Here is a 26,473-nt window from a genome sequence, read left to right on the forward strand (position 1 = left end):
AGGGATAGTGAAAAACTGCATTAGTTTTCAGGGCTGGCACCTTCCCTGTGGGAGAAGGAGCCGTAAGTTTGCCTTTTCAGAAAAAAGCTTCTGCCGAGAGCGAGCACCGTGACATGCTGAGTCTCTGGGAAAGCAGAGATCCCAAAAGCTGTTGTGCCTGTGGATAGGCTGCAGAGGGATAGTGAAAAACTGCATTAGTTTTCAGGGCTGGCACCTTCCCTGTGGGAGAAGGAGCCGTAAGTTTGCCTTTTCAGAAAAAAGCTTCTGCCGAGAACGAGCACCGTGACATGCTGAGTCTCTGGGAAAGCAGAGATCCCAAAAGCTGTTGTGCCTGTGGATAGGCTGCAGAGGGATAGTGAATACCAGCAAGATCTTTCAGGGCTGGCACCTTCCTTGTGGGAGAAGGAGCCGTAAGTTTGCCTTTTCAGAAAAAGGCTCTACCGAGAGCGAGCACCGTGACATGCTGAGTCTCTGGGAAAGCAGAGATCCCCAAAGCTGTTGTGCCTGTGGATAGGCTGCAGAGGGATAGTGAAAAACTGCATTAGTTTTCAGGGCTAGCACCTTCCCTGAGGGAGAAGGAGCCGAAAGTTTTCTTTTTCAGAAAAAAGCTTCTGCCGAGAGCGAGCACCGTGACATGCTGAGTCTCTGGGAAAGCAGAGATCCCAAAAGCTGTTGTGCCTGTGGATAGGCTGCAGAGGGATAGTGAATACCAGCAAGATCTTTCAGGGCTGGCTCCTTCCTTGTGGGAGAAGGAGCCGTAAGTTTGCCTTTTCAGGAAAAGGCTCTGGCGAGAGTGAGCACCGTGACATGCTGAGTCTCTGGGAAAGCAGAGATCCCCAAAGCTGTTGTGCCTGTGGATAGGCTGCAGAGGGATAGTGAAAAACTGCATTAGTTTTCAGGGCTGGCACCTTCCCTGTGGGAGAAGGAGCCGTAAGTTTGCCTTTTCAGAAAAAAGCTTCTGCCGAGAGCGAGCACCGTGACATGCTGAGTCTCTGGGAAAGCAGAGATCCCCAAAGCTGTTGTGCCTGTGGATAGGCTGCAGAGGGATAGTGAAAAACTGCATTAGTTTTCAGGGCTGGCACCTTCCCTGTGGGAGAAGGAGCCGTAAGTTTGCCTTTTCAGAAAAAAGCTTCTGCCGAGAGCGAGCACCGTGACATGCTGAGTCTCTGGGAAAGCAGAGATCCCAAAAGCTGTTGTGCCTGTGGATAGGCTGCAGAGGGATAGTGAAAAACTGCATTAGTTTTCAGGGCTGGCACCTTCCCTGTGGGAGAAGGAGCCGTAAGTTTGCCTTTTCAGAAAAAAGCTTCTGCCGAGAGCGAGCACCGTGACATGCTGAGTCTCTGGGAAAGCAGAGATCCCCAAAGCTGTTGTGCCTGTGGATAGGCTGCAGAGGGATAGTGAAAAACTGCATTAGTTTTCAGGGCTGGCACCTTCCCTGTGGGAGAAGTAGCCGTAAGTTTGCCTTTTCAGAAAAAAGCTTCTGCCGAGAGCGAGCACCGTGACATGCTGAGTCTCTGGGAAAGCAGAGATCCCCAAAGCTGTTGTGCCTGTGGATAGGCTGCAGAGGGATAGTGAAAAACTGCATTAGTTTTCAGGGCTGGCACCTTCCCTGTGGGAGAAGGAGCCGTAAGTTTGCCTTTTCAGAAAAAAGCTTCTGCCGAGAGCGAGCACCGTGACATGCTGAGTCTCTGGGAAAGCAGAGATCCCCAAAGCTGTTGTGCCTGTGGATAGGCTGCAGAGGGATAGTGAAAAACTGCATTAGTTTTCAGGGCTGGCACCTTCCCTGTGGGAGAAGGAGCCGTAAGTTTGCCTTTTCAGAAAAAAGCTTCTGCCGAGAGCGAGCACCGTGACATGCTGAGTCTCTGGGAAAGCAGAGATCCCAAAAGCTGTTGTGCCTGTGGATAGGCTGCAGAGGGATAGTGAAAAACTGCATTAGTTTTCAGGGCTGGCACCTTCCCTGTGGGAGAAGGAGCCGTAAGTTTGCCTTTTCAGAAAAAAGCTTCTGCCGAGAACGAGCACCGTGACATGCTGAGTCTCTGGGAAAGCAGAGATCCCAAAAGCTGTTGTGCCTGTGGATAGGCTGCAGAGGGATAGTGAATACCAGCAAGATCTTTCAGGGCTGGCACCTTCCTTGTGGGAGAAGGAGCCGTAAGTTTGCCTTTTCAGAAAAAGGCTCTACCGAGAGCGAGCACCGTGACATGCTGAGTCTCTGGGAAAGCAGAGATCCCCAAAGCTGTTGTGCCTGTGGATAGGCTGCAGAGGGATAGTGAAAAACTGCATTAGTTTTCAGGGCTAGCACCTTCCCTGAGGGAGAAGGAGCCGAAAGTTTTCTTTTTCAGAAAAAAGCTTCTGCCGAGAGCGAGCACCGTGACATGCTGAGTCTCTGGGAAAGCAGAGATCCCAAAAGCTGTTGTGCCTGTGGATAGGCTGCAGAGGGATAGTGAATACCAGCAAGATCTTTCAGGGCTGGCACCTTCCTTGTGGGAGAAGGAGCCGTAAGTTTGCCTTTTCAGGAAAAGGCTCTGGCGAGAGTGAGCACCGTGACATGCTGAGTCTCTGGGAAAGCAGAGATCCCCAAAGCTGTTGTGCCTGTGGATAGGCTGCAGAGGGATAGTGAAAAACTGCATTAGTTTTCAGGGCTGGCACCTTCCCTGTGGGAGAAGGAGCCGTAAGTTTGCCTTTTCAGAAAAAAGCTTCTGCCGAGAGCGAGCACCGTGACATGCTGAGTCTCTGGGAAAGCAGAGATCCCCAAAGCTGTTGTGCCTGTGGATAGGCTGCAGAGGGATAGTGAAAAACTGCATTAGTTTTCAGGGCTGGCACCTTCCCTGTGGGAGAAGGAGCCGTAAGTTTGCCTTTTCAGAAAAAAGCTTCTGCCGAGAGCGAGCACCGTGACATGCTGAGTCTCTGGGAAAGCAGAGATCCCAAAAGCTGTTGTGCCTGTGGATAGGCTGCAGAGGGATAGTGAAAAACTGCATTAGTTTTCAGGGCTGGCACCTTCCCTGTGGGAGAAGGAGCCGTAAGTTTGCCTTTTCAGAAAAAAGCTTCTGCCGAGAGCGAGCACCGTGACATGCTGAGTCTCTGGGAAAGCAGAGATCCCAAAAGCTGTTGTGCCTGTGGATAGGCTGCAGAGGGATAGTGAAAAACTGCATTAGTTTTCAGGGCTGGCACCTTCCCTGTGGGAGAAGGAGCCGTAAGTTTGCCTTTTCAGAAAAAAGCTTCTGCCGAGAGCGAGCACCGTGACATGCTGAGTCTCTGGGAAAGCAGAGATCCCCAAAGCTGTTGTGCCTGTGGATAGGCTGCAGAGGGATAGTGAAAAACTGCATTAGTTTTCAGGGCTGGCACCTTCCCTGTGGGAGAAGGAGCCGTAAGTTTGCCTTTTCAGAAAAAAGCTTCTGCCGAGAACGAGCACCGTGACATGCTGAGTCTCTGGGAAAGCAGAGATCCCAAAAGCTGTTGTGCCTGTGGATAGGCTGCAGAGGGATAGTGAATACCAGCAAGATCTTTCAGGGCTGGCACCTTCCCTGTGGGAGAAGGAGCCGTAAGTTTGCCTTTTCAGAAAAAGGCTCTGCCGAGAGCGAGCACCGTGACATGCTGAGTCTCTGGGAAAGCAGAGATCCCCAAAGCTGTTGTGCCTGTGGATAGGCTGCAGAGGGATAGTGAAAAACTGCATTAGTTTTCAGGGCTGGCACCTTCCCTGTGGGAGAAGTAGCCGTAAGTTTGCCTTTTCAGAAAAAAGCTTCTGCCGAGAGCGAGCACCGTGACATGCTGAGTCTCTGGGAAAGCAGAGATCCCCAAAGCTGTTGTGCCTGTGGATAGGCTGCAGAGGGATAGTGAAAAACTGCATTAGTTTTCAGGGCTGGCACCTTCCCTGTGGGAGAAGGAGCCGTAAGTTTGCCTTTTCAGAAAAAAGCTTCTGCCGAGAGCGAGCACCGTGACATGCTGAGTCTCTGGGAAAGCAGAGATCCCCAAAGCTGTTGTGCCTGTGGATAGGCTGCAGAGGGATAGTGAAAAACTGCATTAGTTTTCAGGGCTGGCACCTTCCCTGTGGGAGAAGGAGCCGTAAGTTTGCCTTTTCAGAAAAAAGCTTCTGCCGAGAGCGAGCACCGTGACATGCTGAGTCTCTGGGAAAGCAGAGATCCCAAAAGCTGTTGTGCCTGTGGATAGGCTGCAGAGGGATAGTGAAAAACTGCATTAGTTTTCAGGGCTGGCACCTTCCCTGTGGGAGAAGGAGCCGTAAGTTTGCCTTTTCAGAAAAAAGCTTCTGCCGAGAACGAGCACCGTGACATGCTGAGTCTCTGGGAAAGCAGAGATCCCCAAAGCTGTTGTGCCTGTGGATAGGCTGCAGAGGGATAGTGAATACCAGCAAGATCTTTCAGGGCTGGCACCTTCCTTGTGGGAGAAGGAGCCGTAAGTTTGCCTTTTCAGAAAAAGGCTCTACCGAGAGCGAGCACCGTGACATGCTGAGTCTCTGGGAAAGCAGAGATCCCCAAAGCTGTTGTGCCTGTGGATAGGCTGCAGAGGGATAGTGAATACCAGCAAGATCTTTCAGGGCTGGCACCTTCCTTGTGGGAGAAGGAGCCGTAAGTTTGCCTTTTCAGAAAAAGGCTCTACCGAGAGCGAGCACCGTGACATGCTGAGTCTCTGGGAAAGCAGAGATCCCCAAAGCTGTTGTGCCTGTGGATAGGCTGCAGAGGGATAGTGAAAAACTGCATTAGTTTTCAGGGCTAGCACCTTCCCTGAGGGAGAAGGAGCCGAAAGTTTTCTTTTTCAGAAAAAAGCTTCTGCCGAGAGCGAGCACCGTGACATGCTGAGTCTCTGGGAAAGCAGAGATCCCAAAAGCTGTTGTGCCTGTGGATAGGCTGCAGAGGGATAGTGAATACCAGCAAGATCTTTCAGGGCTGGCACCTTCCTTGTGGGAGAAGGAGCCGTAAGTTTGCCTTTTCAGGAAAAGGCTCTGGCGAGAGTGAGCACCGTGACATGCTGAGTCTCTGGGAAAGCAGAGATCCCCAAAGCTGTTGTGCCTGTGGAGAGGCTGCAGAGGGATAGTGAAAAACTGCATTAGTTTTCAGGGCTGGCACCTTCCCTGTGGGAGAAGGAGCCGTAAGTTTGCCTTTTCAGAAAAAAGCTTCTGCCGAGAGCGAGCACCGTGACATGCTGAGTCTCTGGGAAAGCAGAGATCCCCAAAGCTGTAGTGCCTGTGGATAGGCTGCAGAGGGATAGTGAAAAACTGCATTAGTTTTCAGGGCTGGCACCTTCCCTGTGGGAGAAGGAGCCGTAAGTTTGCCTTTTCAGAAAAAAGCTTCTGCCGAGAGCGAGCACCGTGACATGCTGAGTCTCTGGGAAAGCAGAGATCCCAAAAGCTGTTGTGCCTGTGGATAGGCTGCAGAGGGATAGTGAAAAACTGCATTAGTTTTCAGGGCTGGCACCTTCCCTGTGGGAGAAGGAGCCGTAAGTTTGCCTTTTCAGAAAAAAGCTTCTGCCGAGAGCGAGCACCGTGACATGCTGAGTCTCTGGGAAAGCAGAGATCCCCAAAGCTGTTGTGCCTGTGGATAGGCTGCAGAGGGATAGTGAAAAACTGCATTAGTTTTCAGGGCTGGCACCTTCCCTGTGGGAGAAGGAGCCGTAAGTTTGCCTTTTCAGAAAAAAGCTTCTGCCGAGAACGAGCACCGTGACATGCTGAGTCTCTGGGAAAGCAGAGATCCCAAAAGCTGTTGTGCCTGTGGATAGGCTGCAGAGGGATAGTGAATACCAGCAAGATCTTTCAGGGCTGGCACCTTCCCTGTGGGAGAAGGAGCCGTAAGTTTGCCTTTTCAGAAAAAGGCTCTGCCGAGAGCGAGCACCGTGACATGCTGAGTCTCTGGGAAAGCAGAGATCCCCAAAGCTGTTGTGCCTGTGGATAGGCTGCAGAGGGATAGTGAAAAACTGCATTAGTTTTCAGGGCTGGCACCTTCCCTGTGGGAGAAGGAGCCGTAAGTTTGCCTTTTCAGAAAAAAGCTTCTGCCGAGAGCGAGCACCGTGACATGCTGAGTCTCTGGGAAAGCAGAGATCCCCAAAGCTGTTGTGCCTGTGGATAGGCTGCAGAGGGATAGTGAAAAACTGCATTAGTTTTCAGGGCTGGCACCTTCCCTGTGGGAGAAGGAGCCGTAAGTTTGCCTTTTCAGAAAAAAGCTTCTGCCGAGAGCGAGCACCGTGACATGCTGAGTCTCTGGGAAAGCAGAGATCCCCAAAGCTGTTGTGCCTGTGGATAGGCTGCAGAGGGATAGTGAAAAACTGCATTAGTTTTCAGGGCTGGCACCTTCCCTGTGGGAGAAGGAGCCGTAAGTTTGCCTTTTCAGAAAAAAGCTTCTGCCGAGAGCGAGCACCGTGACATGCTGAGTCTCTGAGAAAGCAGAGATCCCCAAAGCTGTTGTGCCTGTGGATAGGCTGCAGAGGGATAGTGAAAAACTGCATTAGTTTTCAGGGCTGGCACCTTCCCTGTGGGAGAAGGAGCCGTAAGTTTGCCTTTTCAGAAAAAAGCTTCTGCCGAGAACGAGCACCGTGACATGCTGAGTCTCTGGGAAAGCAGAGATCCCAAAAGCTGTTGTGCCTGTGGATAGGCTGCAGAGGGATAGTGAATACCAGCAAGATCTTTCAGGGCTGGCACCTTCCTTGTGGGAGAAGGAGCCGTAAGTTTGCCTTTTCAGAAAAAGGCTCTACCGAGAGCGAGCACCGTGACATGCTGAGTCTCTGGGAAAGCAGAGATCCCCAAAGCTGTTGTGCCTGTGGATAGGCTGCAGAGGGATAGTGAAAAACTGCATTAGTTTTCAGGGCTGGCACCTTCCCTGAGGGAGAAGGAGCCGAAAGTTTTCTTTTTCAGAAAAAAGCTTCTGCCGAGAGCGAGCACCGTGACATGCTGAGTCTCTGGGAAAGCAGAGATCCCCAAAGCTGTTGTGCCTGTGGATAGGCTGCAGAGGGATAGTGAAAAACTGCATTAGTTTTCAGGGCTGGCACCTTCCCTGTGGGAGAAGGAGCCGTAAGTTTGCCTTTTCAGAAAAAAGCTTCTGCCGAGAACGAGCACCGTGACATGCTGAGTCTCTGGGAAAGCAGAGATCCCCAAAGCTGTTGTGCCTGTGGATAGGCTGCAGAGGGATAGTGAATACCAGCAAGATCTTTCAGGGCTGGCACCTTCCCTGTGGGAGAAGGAGCCGTAAGTTTGCCTTTTCAGAAAAAGGCTCTGCCGAGAGCGAGCACCGTGACATGCTGAGTCTCTGGGAAAGCAGAGATCCCCAAAGCTGTTGTGCCTGTGGATAGGCTGCAGAGGGATAGTGAAAAACTGCATTAGTTTTCAGGGCTGGCACCTTCCCTGTGGGAGAAGGAGCCGTAAGTTTGCCTTTTCAGAAAAAAGCTTCTGCCGAGAGCGAGCACCGTGACATGCTGAGTCTCTGGGAAAGCAGAGATCCCCAAAGCTGTTGTGCCTGTGGATAGGCTGCAGAGGGATAGTGAAAAACTGCATTAGTTTTCAGGGCTGGCACCTTCCCTGTGGGAGAAGGAGCCGTAAGTTTGCCTTTTCAGAAAAAAGCTTCTGCCGAGAGCGAGCACCGTGACATGCTGAGTCTCTGGGAAAGCAGAGATCCCAAAAGCTGTTGTGCCTGTGGATAGGCTGCAGAGGGATAGTGAATACCAGCAAGATCTTTCAGGGCTGGCACCTTCCTTGTGGGAGAAGGAGCCGTAAGTTTGCCTTTTCAGAAAAAGGCTCTACCGAGAGCGAGCACCGTGACATGCTGAGTCTCTGGGAAAGCAGAGATCCCCAAAGCTGTTGTGCCTGTGGATAGGCTGCAGAGGGATAGTGAATACCAGCAAGATCTTTCAGGGCTGGCACCTTCCTTGTGGGAGAAGGAGCCGTAAGTTTGCCTTTTCAGAAAAAGGCTCTACCGAGAGCGAGCACCGTGACATGCTGAGTCTCTGGGAAAGCAGAGATCCCAAAAGCTGTTGTGCCTGTGGATAGGCTGCAGAGGGATAGTGAAAAACTGCATTAGTTTTCAGGGCTGGCACCTTCCCTGTGGGAGAAGGAGCCGTAAGTTTGCCTTTTCAGAAAAAAGCTTCTGCCGAGAACGAGCACCGTGACATGCTGAGTCTCTGGGAAAGCAGAGATCCCAAAAGCTGTTGTGCCTGTGGATAGGCTGCAGAGGGATAGTGAATACCAGCAAGATCTTTCAGGGCTGGCACCTTCCTTGTGGGAGAAGGAGCCGTAAGTTTGCCTTTTCAGAAAAAGGCTCTGGCGAGAGTGAGCACCGTGACATGCTGAGTCTCTGGGAAAGCAGAGATCCCCAAAGCTGTTGTGCCTGTGGATAGGCTGCAGAGGGATAGTGAAAAACTGCATTAGTTTTCAGGGCTGGCACCTTCCCTGTGGGAGAAGGAGCCGTAAGTTTGCCTTTTCAGAAAAAAGCTTCTGCCGAGAGCGAGCACCGTGACATGCTGAGTCTCTGGGAAAGCAGAGATCCCAAAAGCTGTTGTGCCTGTGGATAGGCTGCAGAGGGATAGTGAAAAACTGCATTAGTTTTCAGGGCTGGCACCTTCCCTGTGGGAGAAGGAGCCGTAAGTTTGCCTTTTCAGAAAAAAGCTTCTGCCGAGAGCGAGCACCGTGACATGCTGAGTCTCTGGGAAAGCAGAGATCCCCAAAGCTGTTGTGCCTGTGGATAGGCTGCAGAGGGATAGTGAAAAACTGCATTAGTTTTCAGGGCTGGCACCTTCCCTGTGGGAGAAGGAGCCGTAAGTTTGCCTTTTCAGAAAAAAGCTTCTGCCGAGAGCGAGCACCGTGACATGCTGAGTCTCTGGGAAAGCAGAGATTCCAAAAGCTGTTGTGCCTGTGGATAGGCTGCAGAGGGATAGTGAATACCAGCAAGATCTTTCAGGGCTGGCACCTTCCTTGTGGGAGAAGGAGCCGTAAGTTTGCCTTTTCAGAAAAAAGCTTCTGCCGAGAACGAGCACCGTGACATGCTGAGTCTCTGGGAAAGCAGAGATCCCCAGTGCTGCTGCGGCTAAAGGATCCCCAGTGCTGTTGTGCCTGTGGATAGGCTGCAGGTGGCGGTGAAGACCACAAAATCTTTCAGGCCTGGCACTTGCCTTGCTGGAGAAGGAGTCAGACCTTTGCCTTCTCAGAAAAAGCTTCTGCCAAGAACGAGCACCGTGACATGCTGAGTCTCTGGGAAAGCAGAGATCCCCAATGCTGTTGCGGCTAAAGATAGGCTGCAGAGGGATAGTGAATGCCAGCAAGATCTTTCAGGGCTGGCACCTTCCTTGTGGGAGAAGGAGCCGTAAGTTTGCCTTTTCAGAAAAAGGCTCTACCGAGAGCGAGCACCGTGACATGCTGAGTCTCTGGGAAAGCAGAGATCCCCAAAGCTGTTGTGCCTGTGGATAGGCTGCAGAGGGATAGTGAAAAACTGCATTAGTTTTCAGGGCTAGCACCTTCCCTGAGGGAGAAGGAGCCGAAAGTTTTCTTTTTCAGAAAAAAGCTTCTGCCGAGAGCGAGCACCGTGACATGCTGAGTCTCTGGGAAAGCAGAGATCCCAAAAGCTGTTGTGCCTGTGGATAGGCTGCAGAGGGATAGTGAATACCAGCAAGATCTTTCAGGGCTGGCACCTTCCTTGTGGGAGAAGGAGCCGTAAGTTTGCCTTTTCAGAAAAAGGCTCTACCGAGAGCGAGCACCGTGACATGCTGAGTCTCTGGGAAAGCAGAGATCCCCAAAGCTGTTGTGCCTGTGGATAGGCTGCAGAGGGATAGTGAAAAACTGCATTAGTTTTCAGGGCTAGCACCTTCCCTGAGGGAGAAGGAGCCGAAAGTTTTCTTTTTCAGAAAAAAGCTTCTGCCGAGAGCGAGCACCGTGACATGCTGAGTCTCTGGGAAAGCAGAGATCCCCAAAGCTGTTGTGCCTGTGGATAGGCTGCAGAGGGATAGTGAAAAACTGCATTAGTTTTCAGGGCTGGCACCTTCCCTGTGGGAGAAGGAGCCGTAAGTTTGCCTTTTCAGAAAAAAGCTTCTGCCGAGAGCGAGCACCGTGACATGCTGAGTCTCTGGGAAAGCAGAGATCCCCAAAGCTGTTGTGCCTGTGGATAGGCTGCAGAGGGATAGTGAAAAACTGCATTAGTTTTCAGGGCTGGCACCTTCCCTGTGGGAGAAGGAGCCGTAAGTTTGCCTTTTCAGAAAAAAGCTTCTGCCGAGAGCGAGCACCGTGACATGCTGAGTCTCTGGGAAAGCAGAGATCCCCAAAGCTGTTGTGCCTGTGGATAGGCTGCAGAGGGATAGTGAAAAACTGCATTAGTTTTCAGGGCTGGCACCTTCCCTGTGGGAGAAGGAGCCGTAAGTTTGCCTTTTCAGAAAAAAGCTTCTGCCGAGAGCGAGCACCGTGACATGCTGAGTCTCTGGGAAAGCAGAGATCCCCAAAGCTGTTGTGCCTGTGGATAGGCTGCAGAGGGATAGTGAAAAACTGCATTAGTTTTCAGGGCTGGCACCTTCCCTGTGGGAGAAGGAGCCGTAAGTTTGCCTTTTCAGAAAAAAGCTTCTGCCGAGAACGAGCACCGTGACATGCTGAGTCTCTGGGAAAGCAGAGATCCCCAAAGCTGTTGTGCCTGTGGATAGGCTGCAGAGGGATAGTGAAAAACTGCATTAGTTTTCAGGGCTGGCACCTTCCCTGTGGGAGAAGGAGCCGTAAGTTTGCCTTTTCAGAAAAAAGCTTCTGCCGAGAGCGAGCACCGTGACATGCTGAGTCTCTGGGAAAGCAGAGATCCCCAAAGCTGTTGTGCCTGTGGATAGGCTGCAGAGGGATAGTGAATACCAGCAAGATCTTTCAGGGCTGGCACCTTCCTTGTGGGAGAAGGAGCCGTAAGTTTGCCTTTTCAGGAAAAGGCTCTGGCGAGAGTGAGCACCGTGACATGCTGAGTCTCTGGGAAAGCAGAGATCCCCAAAGCTGTTGTGCCTGTGGATAGGCTGCAGAGGGATAGTGAAAAACTGCATTAGTTTTCAGGGCTGGCACCTTCCCTGTGGGAGAAGGAGCCGTAAGTTTGCCTTTTCAGAAAAAAGCTTCTGCCGAGAGCGAGCACCGTGACATGCTGAGTCTCTGGGAAAGCAGAGATCCCCAAAGCTGTTGTGCCTGTGGATAGGCTGCAGAGGGATAGTGAAAAACTGCATTAGTTTTCAGGGCTGGCACCTTCCCTGTGGGAGAAGGAGCCGTAAGTTTGCCTTTTCAGAAAAAAGCTTCTGCCGAGAACGAGCACCGTGACATGCTGAGTCTCTGGGAAAGCAGAGATCCCAAAAGCTGTTGTGCCTGTGGATAGGCTGCAGAGGGATAGTGAATACCAGCAAGATCTTTCAGGGCTGGCACCTTCCCTGTGGGAGAAGGAGCCGGAAGTTTGCCTTTTCAGAAAAAGGCTCTGCCGAGAGCGAGCACCGTGACATGCTGAGTCTCTGGGAAAGCAGAGATCCCCAAAGCTGTTGTGCCTGTGGATAGGCTGCAGAGGGATAGTGAAAAACTGCATTAGTTTTCAGGGCTGGCACCTTCCCTGTGGGAGAAGGAGCCGTAAGTTTGCCTTTTCAGAAAAAAGCTTCTGCCGAGAGCGAGCACCGTGACATGCTGAGTCTCTGGGAAAGCAGAGATCCCCAAAGCTGTTGTGCCTGTGGATAGGCTGCAGGAGGATAGTGAATACCAGCAAGATCTTTCAGGGCTAGCACCTTCCTTGTGGGAGAAGGAGCCGTAAGTTTGCCTTTTCAGAAAAAGGCTCTACCGAGAGCGAGCACCGTGACATGCTGAGTCTCTGGGAAAGCAGAGATCCCCAAAGCTGTTGTGCCTGTGGATAGGCTGCAGAGGGATAGTGAAAAACTGCATTAGTTTTCAGGGCTGGCACCTTCCCTGTGGGAGAAGTAGCCGTAAGTTTGCCTTTTCAGAAAAAAGCTTCTGCCGAGAGCGAGCACCGTGACATGCTGAGTCTCTGGGAAAGCAGAGATCCCCAAAGCTGTTGTGCCTGTGGATAGGCTGCAGAGGGATAGTGAAAAACTGCATTAGTTTTCAGGGCTGGCACCTTCCCTGTGGGAGAAGTAGCCGTAAGTTTGCCTTTTCAGAAAAAAGCTTCTGCCGAGAGCGAGCACCGTGACATGCTGAGTCTCTGGGAAAGCAGAGATCCCCAAAGCTGTTGTGCCTGTGGATAGGCTGCAGAGGGATAGTGAAAAACTGCATTAGTTTTCAGGGCTGGCACCTTCCCTGTGGGAGAAGGAGCCGTAAGTTTGCCTTTTCAGAAAAAAGCTTCTGCCGAGAGCGAGCACCGTGACATGCTGAGTCTCTGGGAAAGCAGAGATCCCAAAAGCTGTTGTGCCTGTGGATAGGCTGCAGAGGGATAGTGAAAACTGCATTAGTTTTCAGGGCTGGCACCTTCCCTGTGGGAGAAGGAGCCGTAAGTTTGCCTTTTCAGAAAAAAGCTTCTGCCGAGAACGAGCACCGTGACATGCTGAGTCTCTGGGAAAGCAGAGATCCCCAAAGCTGTTGTGCCTGTGGATAGGCTGCAGAGGGATAGTGAATACCAGCAAGATCTTTCAGGGCTGGCACCTTCCTTGTGGGAGAAGGAGCCGTAAGTTTGCCTTTTCAGAAAAAGGCTCTACCGAGAGCGAGCACCGTGACATGCTGAGTCTCTGGGAAAGCAGAGATCCCCAAAGCTGTTGTGCCTGTGGATAGGCTGCAGAGGGATAGTGAATACCAGCAAGATCTTTCAGGGCTGGCACCTTCCTTGTGGGAGAAGGAGCCGTAAGTTTGCCTTTTCAGAAAAAGGCTCTACCGAGAGCGAGCACCGTGACATGCTGAGTCTCTGGGAAAGCAGAGATCCCCAAAGCTGTTGTGCCTGTGGATAGGCTGCAGAGGGATAGTGAAAAACTGCATTAGTTTTCAGGGCTAGCACCTTCCCTGAGGGAGAAGGAGCCGAAAGTTTTCTTTTTCAGAAAAAAGCTTCTGCCGAGAGCGAGCACCGTGACATGCTGAGTCTCTGGGAAAGCAGAGATCCCAAAAGCTGTTGTGCCTGTGGATAGGCTGCAGAGGGATAGTGAATACCAGCAAGATCTTTCAGGGCTGGCACCTTCCTTGTGGGAGAAGGAGCCGTAAGTTTGCCTTTTCAGAAAAAGGCTCTGGCGAGAGTGAGCACCGTGACATGCTGAGTCTCTGGGAAAGCAGAGATCCCCAAAGCTGTTGTGCCTGTGGATAGGCTGCAGAGGGATAGTGAAAAACTGCATTAGTTTTCAGGGCTGGCACCTTCCCTGTGGGAGAAGGAGCCGTAAGTTTGCCTTTTCAGAAAAAAGCTTATGCCGAGAACGAGCACCGTGACATGCTGAGTCTCTGGGAAAGCAGAGATCCCAAAAGCTGTTGTGCCTGTGGATAGGCTGCAGAGGGATAGTGAATACCAGCAAGATCTTTCAGGGCTGGCACCTTCCTTGTGGGAGAAGGAGCCGTAAGTTTGCCTTTTCAGAAAAAGGCTCTGGCGAGAGTGAGCACCGTGACATGCTGAGTCTCTGGGAAAGCAGAGATCCCCAAAGCTGTTGTGCCTGTGGATAGGCTGCAGAGGGATAGTGAAAAACTGCATTAGTTTTCAGGGCTGGCACCTTCCCTGTGGGAGAAGGAGCCGTAAGTTTGCCTTTTCAGAAAAAAGCTTCTGCCGAGAGCGAGCACCGTGACATGCTGAGTCTCTGGGAAAGCAGAGATCCCCAAAGCTGTTGTGCCTGTGGATAGGCTGCAGAGGGATAGTGAAAAACTGCATTAGTTTTCAGGGCTGGCACCTTCCCTGTGGGAGAAGGAGCCGTAAGTTTGCCTTTTCAGAAAAAAGCTTCTGCCGAGAGCGAGCACCGTGACATGCTGAGTCTCTGGGAAAGCAGAGATTCCAAAAGCTGTTGTGCCTGTGGATAGGCTGCAGAGGGATAGTGAATACCAGCAAGATCTTTCAGGGCTGGCACCTTCCTTGTGGGAGAAGGAGCCGTAAGTTTGCCTTTTCAGAAAAAAGCTTCTGCCGAGAACGAGCACCGTGACATGCTGAGTCTCTGGGAAAGCAGAGATCCCCAGTGCTGCTGCGGCTAAAGGATCCCCAGTGCTGTTGTGCCTGTGGATAGGCTGCAGGTGGCGGTGAAGACCACAAAATCTTTCAGGCCTGGCACTTGCCTTGCTGGAGAAGGAGTCAGACCTTTGCCTTCTCAGAAAAAGCTTCTGCCAAGAACGAGCACCGTGACATGCTGAGTCTCTGGGAAAGCAGAGATCCCCAATGCTGTTGCGGCTAAAGATAGGCTGCAGAGGGATAGTGAATACCAGCAAGATCTTTCAGGGCTGGCACCTTCCTTGTGGGAGAAGGAGCCGTAAGTTTGCCTTTTCAGAAAAAGGCTCTACCGAGAGCGAGCACCGTGACATGCTGAGTCTCTGGGAAAGCAGAGATCCCCAAAGCTGTTGTGCCTGTGGATAGGCTGCAGAGGGATAGTGAAAAACTGCATTAGTTTTCAGGGCTAGCACCTTCCCTGAGGGAGAAGGAGCCGAAAGTTTTCTTTTTCAGAAAAAAGCTTCTGCCGAGAGCGAGCACCGTGACATGCTGAGTCTCTGGGAAAGCAGAGATCCCCAAAGCTGTTGTGCCTGTGGATAGGCTGCAGAGGGATAGTGAAAAACTGCATTAGTTTTCAGGGCTGGCACCTTCCCTGTGGGAGAAGGAGCCGTAAGTTTGCCTTTTCAGAAAAAAGCTTCTGCCGAGAGCGAGCACCGTGACATGCTGAGTCTCTGGGAAAGCAGAGATCCCCAAAGCTGTTGTGCCTGTGGATAGGCTGCAGAGGGATAGTGAAAAACTGCATTAGTTTTCAGGGCTGGCACCTTCCCTGTGGGAGAAGGAGCCGTAAGTTTGCCTTTTCAGAAAAAAGCTTCTGCCGAGAGCGAGCACCGTGACATGCTGAGTCTCTGGGAAAGCAGAGATCCCCAAAGCTGTTGTGCCTGTGGATAGGCTGCAGAGGGATAGTGAAAAACTGCATTAGTTTTCAGGGCTGGCACCTTCCCTGTGGGAGAAGGAGCCGTAAGTTTGCCTTTTCAGAAAAAAGCTTCTGCCGAGAGCGAGCACCGTGACATGCTGAGTCTCTGGGAAAGCAGAGATCCCCAAAGCTGTTGTGCCTGTGGATAGGCTGCAGAGGGATAGTGAAAAACTGCATTAGTTTTCAGGGCTGGCACCTTCCCTGTGGGAGAAGGAGCCGTAAGTTTGCCTTTTCAGAAAAAAGCTTCTGCCGAGAACGAGCACCGTGACATGCTGAGTCTCTGGGAAAGCAGAGATCCCCAAAGCTGTTGTGCCTGTGGATAGGCTGCAGAGGGATAGTGAAAAACTGCATTAGTTTTCAGGGCTGGCACCTTCCCTGTGGGAGAAGGAGCCGTAAGTTTGCCTTTTCAGAAAAAAGCTTCTGCCGAGAGCGAGCACCGTGACATGCTGAGTCTCTGGGAAAGCAGAGATCCCCAAAGCTGTTGTGCCTGTGGATAGGCTGCAGAGGGATAGTGAAAAACTGCATTAGTTTTCAGGGCTGGCCCCTTCCCTGTGGGAGAAGGAGCCGTAAGTTTGCCTTTTCAGAAAAAAGCTTCTGCCGAGAGCGAGCACCGTGACATGCTGAGTCTCTGGGAAAGCAGAGATCCCCAAAGCTGTTGTGCCTGTGGATAGGCTGCAGAGGGATAGTGAAAAACTGCATTAGTTTTCAGGGCTGGCACCTTCCCTGTGGGAGAAGGAGCCGTAAGTTTGCCTTTTCAGAAAAAAGCTTCTGCCGAGAGCGAGCACCGTGACATGCTGAGTCTCTGGGAAAGCAGAGATCCCCAAAGCTGTTGTGCCTGTGGATAGGCTGCAGAGGGATAGTGAAAAACTGCATTAGTTTTCAGGGCTGGCACCTTCCCTGTGGGAGAAGGAGCCGTAAGTTTGCCTTTTCAGAAAAAAGCTTCTGCCGAGAACGAGCACCGTGACATGCTGAGTCTCTGGGAAAGCAGAGATCCCAAAAGCTGTTGTGCCTGTGGATAGGCTGCAGAGGGATAGTGAATACCAGCAAGATCTTTCAGGGCTGGCACCTTCCCTGTGGGAGAAGGAGCCGTAAGTTTGCCTTTTCAGAAAAAGGCTCTGCCGAGAGCGAGCACCGTGACATGCTGAGTCTCTGGGAAAGCAGAGATCCCCAAAGCTGTTGTGCCTGTGGATAGGCTGCAGAGGGATAGTGAAAAACTGCATTAGTTTTCAGGGCTGGCACCTTCCCTGTGGGAGAAGGAGCCGTAAGTTTGCCTTTTCAGAAAAAAGCTTCTGCCGAGAGCGAGCACCGTGACATGCTGAGTCTCTGGGAAAGCAGAGATCCCCAAAGCTGTTGTGCCTGTGGATAGGCTGCAGAGGGATAGTGAAAAACTGCATTAGTTTTCAGGGCTGGCACCTTCCCTGTGGGAGAAGGAGCCGTAAGTTTGCCTTTTCAGAAAAAAGCTTCTGCCGAGAGCGAGCACCGTGACATGCTGAGTCTCTGGGAAAGCAGAGATCCCCAAAGCTGTTGTGCCTGTGGATAGGCTGCAGAGGGATAGTGAAAAACTGCATTAGTTTTCAGGGCTGGCACCTTCCCTGTGGGAGAAGGAGCCGTAAGTTTGCCTTTTCAGAAAAAAGCTTCTGCCGAGAGCGAGCACCGTGACATGCTGAGTCTCTGGGAAAGCAGAGATCCCCAAAGCTGTTGTGCCTGTGGATAGGCTGCAGAGGGATAGTGAAAAACTGCATTAGTTTTCAGGGCTGGCACCTTCCCTGTGGGAGAAGGAGCCGTAAGTTTGCCTTTTCAGAAAAAAGCTTCTGCCGAGAGCGAGCACCGTGACATGCTGAGTCTCTGGGAAAGCAGAGATCCCAAAAGCTGTTGTGCCTGTGGATAGGCTGCAGAGGGATAGTGAAAACTGCATTAGTTTTCAGGGCTGGCACCTTCCCTGTGGGAGAAGGAGCCGTAAGTTTGCCTTTTCAGAAAAAAGCTTCTGCCGAGAACGAGCACCGTGACATGCTGAGTCTCTGGGAAAGCAGAGATCCCAAAAGCTGTTGTGCCTGTGGATAGGCTGCAGAGGGATAGTGAATACCAGCAAGATCTTTCAGGGCTGGCACCTTCCTTGTGGGAGAAGGAGCCGTAAGTTTGCCTTTTCAGAAAAAGGCTCTACCGAGAGCGAGCACCGTGACATGCTGAGTCTCTGGGAAAGCAGAGATCCCCAAAGCTGTTGTGCCTGTGGATAGGCTGCAGAGGGATAGTGAATACCAGCAAGATCTTTCAGGGCTGGCACCTTCCTTGTGGGAGAAGGAGCCGTAAGTTTGCCTTTTCAGAAAAAGGCTCTACCGAGAGCGAGCACCGTGACATGCTGAGTCTCTGGGAAAGCAGAGATCCCCAAAGCTGTTGTGCCTGTGGATAGGCTGCAGAGGGATAGTGAAAAACTGCATTAGTTTTCAGGGCTAGCACCTTCCCTGAGGGAGAAGGAGCCGAAAGTTTTCTTTTTCAGAAAAAAGCTTCTGCCGAGAGCGAGCACCGTGACATGCTGAGTCTCTGGGAAAGCAGAGATCCCAAAAGCTGTTGTGCCTGTGGATAGGCTGCAGAGGGATAGTGAATACCAGCAAGATCTTTCAGGGCTGGCACCTTCCTTGTGGGAGAAGGAGCCGTAAGTTTGCCTTTTCAGGAAAAGGCTCTGGCGAGAGTGAGGACCGTGACATGCTGAGTCTCTGGGAAAGCAGAGATCCCCAGTGCTGCTGCGGCTAAAGGATCCCCAGTGCTGTTGTGCCTGTGGATAGGCTGCAGGTGGCGGTGAAGACCACAAAATCTTTCAGGCCTGGCACTTGCCTTGCTGGAGAAGGAGTCAGACCTTTGCCTTCTCAGAAAAAGCTTCTGCCAAGAACGAGCACCGTGACATGCTGAGTCTCTGGGAAAGCAGAGATCCCCAATGCTGTTGCGGCTAAAGATAGGCTGCAGAGGGATAGTGAATACCAGCAAGATCTTTCAGGGCTGGCACCTTCCTTGTGGGAGAAGGAGCCGTAAGTTTGCCTTTTCAGAAAAAGGCTCTACCGAGAGCGAGCACCGTGACATGCTGAGTCTCTGGGAAAGCAGAGATCCCCAAAGCTGTTGTGCCTGTGGATAGGCTGCAGAGGGATAGTGAAAAACTGCATTAGTTTTCAGGGCTAGCACCTTCCCTGAGGGAGAAGGAGCCGAAAGTTTTCTTTTTCAGAAAAAAGCTTCTGCCGAGAGCGAGCACCGTGACATGCTGAGTCTCTGGGAAAGCAGAGATCCCCAAAGCTGTTGTGCCTGTGGATAGGCTGCAGAGGGATAGTGAAAAACTGCATTAGTTTTCAGGGCTGGCACCTTCCCTGTGGGAGAAGGAGCCGTAAGTTTGCCTTTTCAGAAAAAAGCTTCTGCCGAGAGCGAGCACCGTGACATGCTGAGTCTCTGGGAAAGCAGAGATCCCCAAAGCTGTTGTGCCTGTGGATAGGCTGCAGAGGGATAGTGAAAAACTGCATTAGTTTTCAGGGCTGGCACCTTCCCTGTGGGAGAAGGAGCCGTAAGTTTGCCTTTTCAGAAAAAAGCTTCTGCCGAGAGCGAGCACCGTGACATGCTGAGTCTCTGGGAAAGCAGAGATCCCCAAAGCTGTTGTGCCTGTGGATAGGCTGCAGAGGGATAGTGAAAAACTGCATTAGTTTTCAGGGCTGGCACCTTCCCTGTGGGAGAAGGAGCCGTAAGTTTGCCTTTTCAGAAAAAAGCTTCTGCCGAGAGCGAGCACCGTGACATGCTGAGTCTCTGGGAAAGCAGAGATCCCCAAAGCTGTTGTGCCTGTGGATAGGCTGCAGAGGGATAGTGAAAAACTGCATTAGTTTTCAGGGCTGGCACCTTCCCTGTGGGAGAAGGAGCCGTAAGTTTGCCTTTTCAGAAAAAAGCTTCTGCCGAGAGCGAGCACCGTGACATGCTGAGTCTCTGGGAAAGCAGAGATCCCCAAAGCTGTTGTGCCTGTGGATAGGCTGCAGAGGGATAGTGAAAAACTGCATTAGTTTTCAGGGCTGGCACCTTCCCTGTGGGAGAAGGAGCCGTAAGTTTGCCTTTTCAGAAAAAAGCTTCTGCCGAGAGCGAGCACCGTGACATGCTGAGTCTCTGGGAAAGCAGAGATCCCCAAAGCTGTTGTGCCTGTGGATAGGCTGCAGAGGGATAGTGAAAAACTGCATTAGTTTTCAGGGCTGGCACCTTCCCTGTGGGAGAAGGAGCCGTAAGTTTGCCTTTTCAGAAAAAAGCTTCTGCCGAGAGCGAGCACCGTGACATGCTGAGTCTCTGGGAAAGCAGAGATCCCCAAAGCTGTTGTGCCTGTGGATAGGCTGCAGAGGGATAGTGAAAAACTGCATTAGTTATCAGGGCTGGCACCTTCCCTGTGGGAGAAGGAGCCGTAAGTTTGCCTTTTCAGAAAAAAGCTTCTGCCGAGAGCGAGCACCGTGACATGCTGAGTCTCTGGGAAAGCAGAGATCCCCAAAGCTGTTGTGCCTGTGGATAGGCTGCAGAGGGATAGTGAAAAACTGCATTAGTTTTCAGGGCTGGCACCTTCCCTGTGGGAGAAGGAGCCGTAAGTTTGCCTTTTCAGAAAAAAGCTTCTGCCGAGAACGAGCACCGTGACATGCTGAGTCTCTGGGAAAGCAGAGATCCCAAAAGCTGTTGTGCCTGTGGATAGGCTGCAGAGGGATAGTGAATACCAGCAAGATCTTTCAGGGCTGGCACCTTCCCTGTGGGAGAAGGAGCCGTAAGTTTGCCTTTTCAGAAAAAGGCTCTGCCGAGAGCGAGCACCGTGACATGCTGAGTCTCTGGGAAAGCAGAGATCCCAAAAGCTGTTGTGCCTGTGGATAGGCTGCAGAGGGATAGTGAAAACTGCATTAGTTTTCAGGGCTGGCACCTTCCCTGTGGGAGAAGGAGCCGTAAGTTTGCCTTTTCAGAAAAAAGCTTCTGCCGAGAACGAGCACCGTGACATGCTGAGTCTCTGGGAAAGCAGAGATCCCAAAAGCTGTTGTGCCTGTGGATAGGCTGCAGAGGGATAGTGAATACCAGCAAGATCTTTCAGGGCTGGCACCTTCCTTGTGGGAGAAGGAGCCGTAAGTTTGCCTTTTCAGAAAAAGGCTCTACCGAGAGCGAGCACCGTGACATGCTGAGTCTCTGGGAAAGCAGAGATCCCCAAAGCTGTTGTGCCTGTGGATAGGCTGCAGAGGGATAGTGAATACCAGCAAGATCTTTCAGGGCTGGCACCTTCCTTGTGGGAGAAGGAGCCGTAAGTTTGCCTTTTCAGAAAAAGGCTCTACCGAGAGCGAGCACCGTGACATGCTGAGTCTCTGGGAAAGCAGAGATCCCCAAAGCTGTTGTGCCTGTGGATAGGCTGCAGAGGGATAGTGAAAAACTGCATTAGTTTTCAGGGCTAGCACCTTCCCTGAGGGAGAAGGAGCCGAAAGTTTTCTTTTTCAGAAAAAAGCTTCTGCCGAGAGCGAGCACCGTGACATGCTGAGTCTCTGGGAAAGCAGAGATCCCCAAAGCTGTTGTGCCTGTGGATAGGCTGCAGAGGGATAGTGAATACCAGCAAGATCTTTCGGGGCTGGCACCTTCCTTGTGGGAGAAGGAGCCGTAAGTTTGCCTTTTCAGGAAAAGGCTCTGGCGAGAGTGAGCACCGTGACATGCTGAGTCTCTGGGAAAGCAGAGATCCCCAAAGCTGTTGTGCCTGTGGATAGGCGGCAGAGGGATAGTGAAAAACTGCATTAGTTTTCAGGGCTGGCACCTTCCCTGTGGGAGAAGGAGCCGTAAGTTTGCCTTTTCAGAAAAAAGCTTCTGCCGAGAGCGAGCACCGTGACATGCTGAGTCTCTGGGAAAGCAGAGATCCCCAAAGCTGTTGTGCCTGTGGATAGGCTGCAGAGGGATAGTGAAAAACTGCATTAGTTTTCAGGGCTGGCACCTTCCCTGTGGGAGAAGGAGCCGTAAGTTTGCCTTTTCAGAAAAAAGCTTCTGCCGAGAGCGAGCACCGTGACATGCTGAGTCTCTGGGAAAGCAGAGATCCCAAAAGCTGTTGTGCCTGTGGATAGGCTGCAGAGGGATAGTGAAAAACTGCATTAGTTTTCAGGGCTGGCACCTTCCCTGTGGGAGAAGGAGCCGTAAGTTTGCCTTTTCAGAAAAAAGCTTCTGCCGAGAGCGAGCACCGTGACATGCTGAGTCTCTGGGAAAGCAGAGATCCCAAAAGCTGTTGTGCCTGTGGATAGGCTGCAGAGGGATAGTGAAAAACTGCATTAGTTTTCAGGGCTGGCACCTTCCCTGTGGGAGAAGGAGCCGTAAGTTTGCCTTTTCAGAAAAAAGCTTCTGCCGAGAGCGAGCACCGTGACATGCTGAGTCTCTGGGAAAGCAGAGATCCCCAAAGCTGTTGTGCCTGTGGATAGGCTGCAGAGGGATAGTGAAAAACTGCATTAGTTTTCAGGGCTGGCACCTTCCCTGTGGGAGAAGGAGCCGTAAGTTTGCCTTTTCAGAAAAAAGCTTCTGCCGAGAACGAGCACCGTGACATGCTGAGTCTCTGGGAAAGCAGAGATCCCAAAAGCTGTTGTGCCTGTGGATAGGCTGCAGAGGGATAGTGAATACCAGCAAGATCTTTCAGGGATGGCACCTTCCCTGTGGGAGAAGGAGCCGTAAGTTTGCCTTTTCAGAAAAAGGCTCTGCCGAGAGCGAGCACCGTGACATGCTGAGTCTCTGGGAAAGCAGAGATCCCCAAAGCTGTTGTGCCTGTGGATAGGCTGCAGAGGGATAGTGAAAAACTGCATTAATTTTCAGGGCTGGCACCTTCCCTGTGGGAGAAGGAGCCGTAAGTTTGCCTTTTCAGAAAAAAGCTTCTGCCGAGAGCGAGCACCGTGACATGCTGAGTCTCTGGGAAAGCAGAGATCCCCAAAGCTGTTGTGCCTGTGGATAGGCTGCAGAGGGATAGTGAAAAACTGCATTAGTTTTCAGGGCTGGCACCTTCCCTGTGGGAGAAGGAGCCGTAAGTTTGCCTTTTCAGAAAAAAGCTTCTGCCGAGAGCGAGCACCGTGACATGCTGAGTCTCTGGGAAAGCAGAGATCCCCAAAGCTGTTGTGCCTGTGGATAGGCTGCAGAGGGATAGTGAAAAACTGCATTAGTTTTCAGGGCTGGCACCTTCCCTGTGGGAGAAGGAGCCGTAAGTTTGCCTTTTCAGAAAAAAGCTTCTGCCGAGAGCGAGCACCGTGACATGCTGAGTCTCTGGGAAAGCAGAGATCCCCAAAGCTGTTGTGCCTGTGGATAGGCTGCAGAGGGATAGTGAAAAACTGCATTAGTTTTCAGGGCTGGCACCTTCCCTGTGGGAGAAGGAGCCGTAAGTTTGCCTTTTCAGAAAAAAGCTTCTGCCGAGAGCGAGCACCGTGACATGCTGAGTCTCTGGGAAAGCAGAGATCCCCAAAGCTGTTGTGCCTGTGGATAGGCTGCAGAGGGATAGTGAAAAACTGCATTAGTTTTCAGGGCTGGCACCTTCCCTGTGGGAGAAGGAGCCGTAAGTTTGCCTTTTCAGAAAAAAGCTTCTGCCGAGAGCGAGCACCGTGACATGCTGAGTCTCTGGGAAAGCAGAGATCCCAAAAGCTGTTGTGCCTGTGGATAGGCTGCAGAGGGATAGTGAAAAACTGCATTAGTTTTCAGGGCTGGCACCTTCCCTGTGGGAGAAGGAGCCGTAAGTTTGCCTTTTCAGAAAAAAGCTTCTGCCGAGAACGAGCACCGTGACATGCTGAGTCTCTGGGAAAGCAGAGATCCCCAAAGCTGTTGTGCCTGTGGATAGGCTGCAGAGGGATAGTGAAAAACTGCATTAGTTTTCAGGGCTAGCACCTTCCCTGAGGGAGAAGGAGCCGAAAGTTTTCTTTTTCAGAAAAAAGCTTCTGCCGAGAGCGAGCACCGTGACATGCTGAGTCTCTGGGAAAGCAGAGATCCCCAAAGCTGTTGTGCCTGTGGATAGGCTGCAGAGGGATAGTGAAAAACTGCATTAGTTTTCAGGGCTGGCACCTTCCCTGTGGGAGAAGGAGCCGTAAGTTTGCCTTTTCAGAAAAAAGCTTCTGCCGAGAGCGAGCACCGTGACATGCTGAGTCTCTGGGAAAGCAGAGATCCCCAAAGCTGTTGTGCCTGTGGATAGGCTGCAGAGGGATAGTGAAAAACTGCATTAGTTTTCAGGGCTGGCACCTTCCCTGTGGGAGAAGGAGCCGTAAGTTTGCCTTTTCAGAAAAAAGCTTCTGCCGAGAGCGAGCACCGTGACATGCTGAGTCTCTGGGAAAGCAGAGATCCCAAAAGCTGTTGTGCCTGTGGATAGGCTGCAGAGGGATAGTGAAAACTGCATTAGTTTTCAGGGCTGGCACCTTCCCTGTGGGAGAAGGAGCCGTAAGTTTGCCTTTTCAGAAAAAAGCTTCTGCCGAGAACGAGCACCGTGACATGCTGAGTCTCTGGGAAAGCAGAGATCCCAAAAGCTGTTGTGCCTGTGGATAGGCTGCAGAGGGATAGTGAATACCAGCAAGATCTTTCAGGGCTGGCACCTTCCTTGTGGGAGAAGGAGCCGTAAGTTTGCCTTTTCAGAAAAAGGCTCTACCGAGAGCGAGCACCGTGACATGCTGAGTCTCTGGGAAAGCAGAGATCCCCAAAGCTGTTGTGCCTGTGGATAGGCTGCAGAGGGATAGTGAATACCAGCAAGATCTTTCAGGGCTGGCACCTTCCTTGTGGGAGAAGGAGCCGTAAGTTTGCCTTTTCAGAAAAAGGCTCTACCGAGAGCGAGCACCGTGACATGCTGAGTCTCTGGGAAAGCAGAGATCCCCAAAGCTGTTGTGCCTGTGGATAGGCTGCAGAGGGATAGTGAAAAACTGCATTAGTTTTCAGGGCTAGCACCTTCCCTGAGGGAGAAGGAGCCGAAAGTTTTCTTTTTCAGAAAAAAGCTTCTGCCGAGAGCGAGCACCGTGACATGCTGAGTCTCTGGGAAAGCAGAGATCCCAAAAGCTGTTGTGCCTGTGGATAGGCTGCAGAGGGATAGTGAAAAACTGCATTAGTTTTCAGGGCTGGCACCTTCCCTGTGGGAGAAGGAGCCGTAAGTTTGCCTTTTCAGAAAAAAGCTTCTGCCGAGAGCGAGCACCGTGACATGCTGAGTCTCTGGGAAAGCAGAGATCCCAAAAGCTGTTGTGCCTGTGGATAGGCTGCAGAGGGATAGTGAAAAACTGCATTAGTTTTCAGGGCTGGCACCTTCCCTGTGGGAGAAGGAGCCGTAAGTTTGCCTTTTCAGAAAAAAGCTTCTGCCGAGAGCGAGCACCGTGACATGCTGAGTCTCTGGGAAAGCAGAGATCCCCAAAGCTGTTGTGCCTGTGGATAGGCTGCAGAGGGATAGTGAAAAACTGCATTAGTTTTCAGGGCTGGCACCTTCCCTGTGGGAGAAGGAGCCGTAAGTTTGCCTTTTCAGAAAAAAGCTTCTGCCGAGAACGAGCACCGTGACATGCTGAGTCTCTGGGAAAGCAGAGATCCCCAAAGCTGTTGTGCCTGTGGATAGGCTGCAGAGGGATAGTGAAAAACTGCATTAGTTTACAGGGCTGGCACCTTCCCTGTGGGAGAAGGAGCCGTAAGTTTGCCTTTTCAGAAAAAAGCTTCTGCCGAGAGCGAGCACCGTGACATGCTGAGTCTCTGGGAAAGCAGAGATCCCAAAAGCTGTTGTGCCTGTGGATAGGCTGCAGAGGGATAGTGAAAAACTGCATTAGTTTTCAGGGCTGGCACCTTCCCTGTGGGAGAAGGAGCCGTAAGTTTGCCTTTTCAGAAAAAAGCTTCTGCCGAGAGCGAGCACCGTGACATGCTGAGTCTCTGGGAAAGCAGAGATCCCAAAAGCTGTTGTGCCTGTGGATAGGCTGCAGAGGGATAGTGAAAAACTGCATTAGTTTTCAGGGCTGGCACCTTCCCTGTGGGAGAAGGAGCCGTAAGTTTGCCTTTTCAGAAAAAAGCTTCTGCCGAGAGCGAGCACCGTGACATGCTGAGTCTCTGGGAAAGCAGAGATCCCCAAAGCTGTTGTGCCTGTGGATAGGCTGCAGAGGGATAGTGAAAAACTGCATTAGTTTTCAGGGCTGGCACCTTCCCTGTGGGAGAAGGAGCCGTAAGTTTGCCTTTTCAGAAAAAAGCTTCTGCCGAGAGCGAGCACCGTGACATGCTGAGTCTCTGGGAAAGCAGAGATCCCCAAAGCTGTTGTGCCTGTGGATAGGCTGCAGAGGGATAGTGAAAAACTGCATTAGTTTTCAGGGCTGGCACCTTCCCTGTGGGAGAAGGAGCCGTAAGTTTGCCTTTTCAGAAAAAAGCTTCTGCCGAGAGCGAGCACCGTGACATGCTGAGTCTCTGGGAAAGCAGAGATCCCAAAAGCTGTTGTGCCTGTGGATAGGCTGCAGAGGGATAGTGAAAAACTGCATTAGTTTTCAGGGCTGGCACCTTCCCTGTGGGAGAAGGAGCCCTAAGTTTGCCTTTTCAGAAAAAAGCTTCTGCCGAGAACGAGCACCGTGACATGCTGAGTCTCTGGGAAAGCAGAGATCCCAAAAGCTGTTGTGCCTGTGGATAGGCTGCAGAGGGATAGTGAATACCAGCAAGATCTTTCAGGGCTGGCACCTTCCTTGTGGGAGAAGGAGCCGTAAGTTTGCCTTTTCAGAAAAAGGCTCTGGCGAGAGTGAGCACCGTGACATGCTGAGTCTCTGGGAAAGCAGAGATCCCCAAAGCTGTTGTGCCTGTGGATAGGCTGCAGAGGGATAGTGAAAAACTGCATTAGTTTTCAGGGCTAGCACCTTCCCTGAGGGAGAAGGAGCCGAAAGTTTTCTTTTTCAGAAAAAAGCTTCTGCCGAGAGCGAGCACCGTGACATGCTGAGTCTCTGGGAAAGCAGAGATCCCAAAAGCTGTTGTGCCTGTGGATAGGCTGCAGAGGGATAGTGAATACCAGCAAGATCTTTCAGGGCTGGCACCTTCCTTGTGGGAGAAGGAGCCGTAAGTTTGCCTTTTCAGGAAAAGGCTCTGGCGAGAGTGAGCACCGTGACATGCTGAGTCTCTGGGAAAGCAGAGATCCCCAAAGCTGTTGTGCCTGTGGATAGGCTGCAGAGGGATAGTGAAAAACTGCATTAGTTTTCAGGGCTGGCACCTTCCCTGTGGGAGAAGGAGCCGTAAGTTTGCCTTTTCAGAAAAAAGCTTCTGCCGAGAGCGAGCACCGTGACATGCTGAGTCTCTGGGAAAGCAGAGATCCCCAAAGCTGTTGTGCCTGTGGATAGGCTGCAGAGGGATAGTGAAAAACTGCATTAGTTTTCAGGGCTGGCACCTTCCCTGTGGGAGAAGGAGCCGTAAGTTTGCCTTTTCAGAAAAAAGCTTCTGCCGAGAGCGAGCACCGTGACATGCTGAGTCTCTGGGAAAGAAGAGATCCCCAATGCTGTTGTGCCTGTGGATAGGCTGC

Source organism: Accipiter gentilis, chromosome 3 (genome assembly GCF_929443795.1).
Source record: "Accipiter gentilis chromosome 3, bAccGen1.1, whole genome shotgun sequence".
NCBI lineage: Eukaryota > Metazoa > Chordata > Aves > Accipitriformes > Accipitridae > Astur > Astur gentilis.